General features: G+C 42.4%; 1 protein-coding gene across 5 annotated transcripts in view; it reads left to right on the plus strand.

Annotated features, from left to right (window-relative positions):
- The window catches only part of LOC122248342 (uncharacterized), a 137415-nt gene that overhangs the window by 40714 nt on the left and 89201 nt on the right, over window positions 1–7500 (plus strand). For 2 of the 5 annotated variants that reach the window (XM_086549707.1, XM_086549709.1), the window contains exon 1: window positions 1385–1563. The exons of the other annotated variants lie outside the window; for them this stretch is intronic. The gene's annotated coding sequence lies outside the window, so the exon portion shown is untranslated. Of the gene's footprint in view, window positions 1–1384; window positions 1564–7500 lie in introns of those variants that run through there. 5 annotated transcript variants of the gene reach the window in all.

Below are 7500 nucleotides of genomic sequence, written 5' to 3' on the forward strand. Positions count from 1 at the left end.
AACAGTTAGAATCCACAACCAAACAACAAGAGATGCATTATTCTTGGAAAATCTAGAACACGGAATTCTCGAAACCTTTCGTCCTTTTGGTATAGTTTGATGAATAAATTGTCGGTCTATCAATGACGTCATAATGTCAGTGTCTATGTCAGTGAATCTGTTGTTATAATACTTAGTGAATTATGAATAATATACGTATATAATGAAGATTCTAACCACTACAATCGTTGTTGGTGGATTTCAGTAGCGTAAGAACATTTTAAATATCATTGAGTTTGTTATTCAGTGTAAACAGCTTGTGTAAATTAAATTAGGTTTTTAGTGTAGCATGCAATTTGCATATGAGTATTTTTCTCGTCTTGTTATATATAATAGGAAGCAGATTTCCATGCCTACTAATAGAATTGTTATAATACTATACCATTTTAATGTACTATGAATTTTCAGACATAATGATATTTTGTGGGTGTTTTATTTTGTAGAAAAGATAAGTGTCACAAAACGTTGCTCTATATAAAATACTTCAGGTGATTACATACTCTAAATCAAAATGTGTGTGTGTGTGCATACATATACATATGTGTTGTGTTATTATATATATATATATATATATATATATATATATATATATACATATATATATATAATATATATATATAATATATATACATACATACATATATATAATATATATATATATATATATATTGTATATATATATATATATATATATATATATAATATATGTATGTATATGTATATATATATAATATATATATATATATAATATATATATATATATATATATATATATATATATATATATATATGTATATATATATATAATATACATATACAAATATATACGTATATGTTTTTTTCCATTGATATACATGCTGTATATCTATCCGTCTATTCATCCTTATATATATATATATATATATATATATATATATATATATATATATATATATATATATATATATATATATATATATAAATATATATATATATATTAATACATATATATACATATATATATTATATATATATATATATATATATATATATATATATATATATACATATATATATAGGCATATGTCTGTCTGCCTTTGAGTACGTGTACTGCCGAGTACACATTCCCATTCTGAAGCGGCAGAAGAGTGCGGTCGCCTGGGAGCGCGACCGCCGTCCGCCGGTGGGCGACCCCCGCCCGTGTCACGACGCCGCGCCCCTCGCACCCCCTACACAGGACGTACATGATCCCCTCCGTAGGTGTTATGACCCTAGCTCTAAGCCCCGCCCACCACCCACCCTGCCTGACCCCGCCTCTCGCTCCTCCCCTTAACCCTGCGTTGCTTACAGTACCAAGTGGAGGCGAGTCAGTCAGTGTGAATCCGTCGACGAGGGCGAGGTTAGCGCTGCCACTCGCAAGTTCCTGCTGGCTCGCTAGAGCGCCCGCCGAGCGCCACTGTTCTTAGTGCGGTGACACACGAACTGTTCCTCGGCTTATGCCCGTTGCGCCTCGAGATACGACAGTGAAACATACATTAACATATGGTTAGTAATGTATGTATGCAAAAGTTGCACTGATTCTTTTTTGGGGGATGTGGTGTGGAGGGGAGGGGGGCATGAATATTTAGGGCATGTTGCTATGTTTTTACTTCTCTGCGCGAAATTAGAATAGGAGTGTATTTCTTTCCCGTTTTAATCGAAAATATTTGCTAATTACTTTTTTAATCGAAAACAACTGTTTAAGGATTAAAGAAAAGTCAAATGGACCCTATTCAGATTTTAAGGAGAATCCTTAGATAAGTCACTTTCATTTTGAAATCAGGAACATATGCAAACCCAAATTGGAAAAATGTTTAGCAATCCTCGTTTTATCTACTTGACGACCTGTGCTCAGCTGATCAGCCGAACCGAACGTTGCCACCTCACGGGGGAGAGTGGAGTCGATGGAGAATGAGGTGAGAGAGAGAGAGAAAGAGAGAGAGAGAGAGAGAGAGAGAGAGAGAGAGAGAGAGAGAATTGTAAGAGGGGTAGGGGAGAGGGAGCGGGGGATAGTCTGTGTAAGAAAGAGAGAGAGCCAAAGACGGAGACCAGGACAGTAGCTCTGTTAATTTTTGTCGGTTGTTCATAACGATTCGTTATTACATTCTAGCCTTTTAACTCACGTCATTTGCAGGAATTACAGTCGTTGCTTCCCAGTCCTTAAGACTTTTAGTTTTCCCTGTAGACTGTAGTTTTTTTAATTGGTGTTGTTGCTGTTATGAGGATCCTTATCATCATTCCTGTAATTACTATTTTGATTAATACATATCAGATATCGTAACTACACGGGCCTTTATTGTTTCTCTAATATAGTGCTGTTCTAACTACTGCTGCTAATATATTAGCTCGTTTTTGAGGCGCCACCAGTATCAGTAAAAAATAAGCGGCTATTTCCGAACCATCAGTATATTATCAAACACAAATTGCAAATTCCCCTTTTACATTGTGAACATTTTTATAGGTAGTTTACAACCATAATATGATGAAATGATAAATGATAAGGATATAAGAATGTTGATGATGTTGGCGATAAGGATAATAATGATGATAATAAATATAGAAGGGAATAAAGACGTACACACTGTGACATTAACAAATGCTTCTTCCCGTCTATATCATCGATCCTAGGACGAAAACAGGCATATAAGACCAGAATCCATGTTGATTGTCCCTTCTCGTTATCTGCTCCCAGGACGTTCCTTCTTGGCCAGTTCGTGGTTCAGAGGCTTTGCTTTTGCCTCAGTAGGATGCGGGAGAGGAGGAGGGGGGAGGGGGATGGGAAGGGAGGGAGGGAGGGATGGGAAGAGGAGGAGTAAAGGAGGAATGGGAATGGGAAGGGAGGGAGGGATGGGAAGGAGAAAGGAAAGGGAAGGAAAGGGGAGATGGGAAGAGAGAGGAGTAAGTGAGTGGTAGGAGGGAGAAAAGAAGGGATGGGACAGGGGATGGGATAGGGAGAGGAGGAGTAAGGGGGGAATGGGAAGGGGAAGGGGAAGGGATGGGATGAGGAGAGGAATGGGAAGTAGGAAGGGAGTATAGGGATGGGAAGGTAGAAGGGAGCATAGAGATGGGAAGGGAAAGGGAAGGTGAGAAAGAGAAAGGGAAATGAGGAGGGGGAATGGGAGGAAGGGAAAGGGAAGGGGTGAGGAGAAAGGGAGGGAAGGAGAGAGAAGGAAGAAGGGGAGAGATGGGAAGAGAAAGAGGATGGAACGGGAGAGGGGATGGGATGGGATGGATGAAGGGAGAGATGGGAAAGGGAAAGGAAGAAGGGAAGGAAGGGGAGAGGTAAGGAAGAAGTGAGGGTGATGGAAAGGATTGGAAAGGAAAGAGGATAGGAAAGGGGGAGTGGGAGATGGGATGGAACAGAGGCGAAGGAGGAAGAGTGAAATAGGGAAAGGAGGGAACAACAGGTTAGGGAGGGGGATAGGGAAGGGAAGGATGGAAAGGGAAAGGAAAGAGAAGCAAAGAATGAAGAAATGAAGGAGAAGAAGAGGAGGGAGTAGGGGGTAGGGGGTAGGGGGAGTAGTGAAAAGGCACAGCGGTTGAACATAATCACACAGAACCGATTGAGGGGAGGAGGGAGAAGGGAGGAGGGGGTTTTCAATGCTACCCCCCCCCCCTCGTCTCTGGATAGTGCGGCCGAGCTGTGAGGGAGAGGGAGCCAGCGGGAGGGAAAGGAGTCAGTGTGAGGGAGAGGGAGCCAGCGGGGGGAGAGAAAACCAATGGGAGAGAGAGGGAGCCAGTGAGAGGGAGAGGAAGTCAGTGTATGGGAGAGGGAGCCAGCGGGAGGGAGAGGGAGAGGGAGCCAGTGAGAGAGAGAGGAAGTCAGTGTGAGGAAGCCAGTGCGAGGGAGAGGGAGCAAGCGAGAGGGAGAGGGAGCCAGTGAGAGGGAGAGGGAGCAAGCGAGAGGGAGAGGGAGCCAGCGAGAGGGAGAGGGGCCAAGCGGGAGGGAGAGGGAGCCAGTGAGAGGGAGAGGGAGCAAGCGGGAGGGAGAGGCAGTGAGAGTGACTTTTACGGTAAACTCCATGGTGTAAGTGGACGCTTTATCTGTTTATTCTATCAGGGATGTGAGCGAGAGAGAATGGGGTGAGGGGAGTGGGAGAGGGAGGCAGAAATGGGGGAGAAGGCGAGAGGAAGATAGAGGGAGAGAGAGAAGGAGAGAAAGAGAGAGAAGTGATAGAAAGATAGATAGATTGATTGAGAGAGAGAGAGAGAGAGAGAGAGAGAGAGAGAGAGAGAGAGAGAGAGAGAGAGAGAGAGAGAGAGAGAGAGAGAGAGATAGATAGATAGATAGATAGAGAGAGAGAGAGAGAGAAAGAGAGAGGGGGGAGCGAACGAGCGAGCGAGAGAAAGAGAGAGAGAGAGAGAGAGAGAGAGAGAGAGAGAGAGAGAGAGAGAGAGAGAGAGAGAGAGAGAGAGAGAGAGAGAGAGAGAGAGAGAGGAAATGTGGGAGGATGGGAAAAGGTCAAGAAAGAGAGAGAGAGCATGAAGAAGGAAGAGAGGTGGACATTGAAGAAGGGAAAGGAGGAAGATATACAGACAGGCAGACAGAGAGGGGGGTCGCATATATATATATATATATATATATATATATATATATTTATACAAATATATATATGTATGGAGATATAATAGATGTGTGTGTGTGTGTGTGTGTGTGTGTGTGTGTGTGTGAAAGAGAGAGAGAGAGAGAGAGAGAGAGAGAGAGAGAGAGAGAGAGAGAGAGAGAGAGAGAGAGAGAGAGATTCTCTTAACCCGAGTGTTGGCAGAGAGGAACACCCGCGTAGCCTTCAGATAACGTCGACTCCACTCTCGTCTGTGTGAGATGAATGGAGAGAATTATACATAAGATGCAGAAAAAAATAGAAATATTCTTAGTCGTAAACAACAGCTGGATCGCAACCAAGGACGCTGGAATCCTTTTTTTTTAACCATCAATTTGCTGAGTCACACTATCCGCCCGAGCGACTTAGTGTGTCAATATCATGAATGATGACAATGGGTTAGTATTTTAGGCGGATTCCCATTAACGATAATGTTTTGATTGTAATTAGTTAGTACGACAACTAGTAAAAGTTCAACAGTGAACATCGCTTCCTGGCTGTCCTCTAAATTCAAACCATACGTGGATACCAGATGAGCAGCGTTAGAATTATAGAGTTCAGAGTTCAAATACTCATACTATAGTGAGATTAATGTGCTAATCACAACGTAATTAAACTGCTTGGGCGATTACCACATCAGCTACCCTCGCCTTCTGGCAGACTGTTCGTGACGCGGCGGCGGAGGGCCAGACAAGAAGTAATCACAAGGAGAGGAAGGAAAAAAGGCGGTGGGCGCATGTTTCCCTTGCGGCCTCGAGGAGTCTTATTGAATAGGGCCCTGATTCGAGAGACGGCGTGACCGCTGCTAAACTTTTTTTTTTTTTTTTTTTTTTTTATTCAATTTCAGTAATGCTTAATGTCAATGCACTGAACAGGCTAATGTGCTTCATAAATCTTCAAAAGTTTTTTTTTTGTGTAAAGCAACCGCATCGCTTTTTAGGGCAGTATTATAGGAATGGACGAGCAGTGGTTGTATCTGCGACCAAGGTCATCCATTTGTTATTCAGGGACACAAAAAAGGCAATGCATTTTAAGTGACAGCTTAGAACTGTATATGGACTGGTGTCCGGTCGTGCCTCATGCTACTGCTAAAGTGTGACGCACAGCCGTTTTTTTCAGCATTCGGTTTAGCTTTTCCTGCAGGCTTCCTTTGTTTCCAACCCTGCGGGGAAGGGCTGGGGGGAGGGGGGGCAGAGGGAAAGCAATAAGGGTGGGGGAAGGTATTAAGGTAACTTAAGTACCGTAGCGAGAATTAACCTCTGTCCTTGCAAGGAAGAACTTTACACGGCGTGTCTGCGAGCGCACATTGTTATCGAAGAGCGATGGTTCCCTTGCTCAGAGAGTCAGGCATCTCTTGTGCTGAGCGTCTGCGGGGAGCTTTCGAGACTGGAGCAAAAGGCGGTACAGTTAGACACATTTGGCGTTCAAGGATGAAGTAAGTGGACGCGAGTTTTACGAGGCGGAATGAGATCCTGTTTCTCAACTTGATTTTTTTTTTTCTGTGTAGAATTTCTGTAGATGACATTTATGGTCAGCATAATTGCAGTCATTGTTGAGACTCTGAACCGAAGCGATTGAGGCCGTTTTTCCTCGTATACCTGCTGCCACCTGAGATCATCTCCCTGTGCTGAAGTACTCTCCGATATTAGATGTATTAATTGCTATAATCATCAGCTTCTAACGATATATCTCTTATCAATTTTTCTCTCCATCTATGAATTCTAAACTCCTCATACATGGTCATTTGATATTTAATAGTCAAGTATATAAAAAACTAAAAGTTCATATTTTACACATACAAAATATTCAGTCTTTTTACTGACTCAACTTCATGAATGGAAGTGAAAGTCGAAGGCGCGTGCACACGCAAGCCTAATCCTTATACGTATGTTCTGTGCCTGAGTGTCATAACACTTCAGCTTCAGACCGGTGTCGCTGGTGCCAGAGTATTCGCAAGCGTCAGACTGCCTCCAAGTCCTTTTAAGAAGAGCCTAAATCACTGATTACAGACGTGTATGCATTTAAAGACCCGATGCCGGCACGGACATTCTCGGTTCTTTGTCTAATGGCAGGGGTGTTCTGGCAGATCATTCATGAGAGCCCAAATTGGCCTGTCTGTGGAGCCTTGGTAAGCAGGTCGCGGGACTTGGGAGACGTTATTGTTGCGTAATATACAGGTTTGCTTTATGGGGCTTTTTTTTTGTTGTTGTTTGTGAGAACCTCTGACTGGGTGCTTGGCCTCTTGTTTATCTTGAAATCCGTTAGGAAAACATATCTGTCTACGTGTCTTTTTGAGCAATTTAACCATCAGTCTACTGTTACTGTTTAAATCAAATCATATATAACATCTGACGTCCCACGTTGTAATCCAGGCTAAACAAGAAGCCAAAGAGCCATTCAGAACATCTTTGCGCCTCAGTTCCACTCAAGCGAAGGAGCAATAAAACAGCATGAAGTCGTACTTGCCGGCCAGCACACGGAAACCAGTTCTAACTCAGCCTCAGCATCGAAACCTTCATTTAACAAGAGATCACACTCTTGTCAAGTCGAATGAATTCATGTAACTTGAAGAATATTCGAATATTTTGAAAGGCCACGTCGCTGCCTCGAGCCTGTTCTCTACATACGAGACGAATGTATTTTACTGTTTTAGATTTGATGTAGTACTTATCTAATTTCCTTTTATCTACCATTTATATTTTTTATCTATCCCTTTTTGCAAAAGTTCATGGTCCATTTAGTCGCCTCTTTTAAGTCCCTCTTTTTTAACAGTGTGACCTTCTTTTTCTTAATTATCAACTTCTCTGGTTTCTTTATCGCGGACGCCCGATCTCTTTCTCTT

The sequence above is a fragment of the Penaeus japonicus genome, unplaced genomic scaffold (genome assembly GCF_977035675.1).
Source record: "Penaeus japonicus unplaced genomic scaffold, GWHDUDI00000001_assembly GWHDUDI00000022, whole genome shotgun sequence".
Lineage (NCBI taxonomy): Eukaryota > Metazoa > Arthropoda > Malacostraca > Decapoda > Penaeidae > Penaeus > Penaeus japonicus.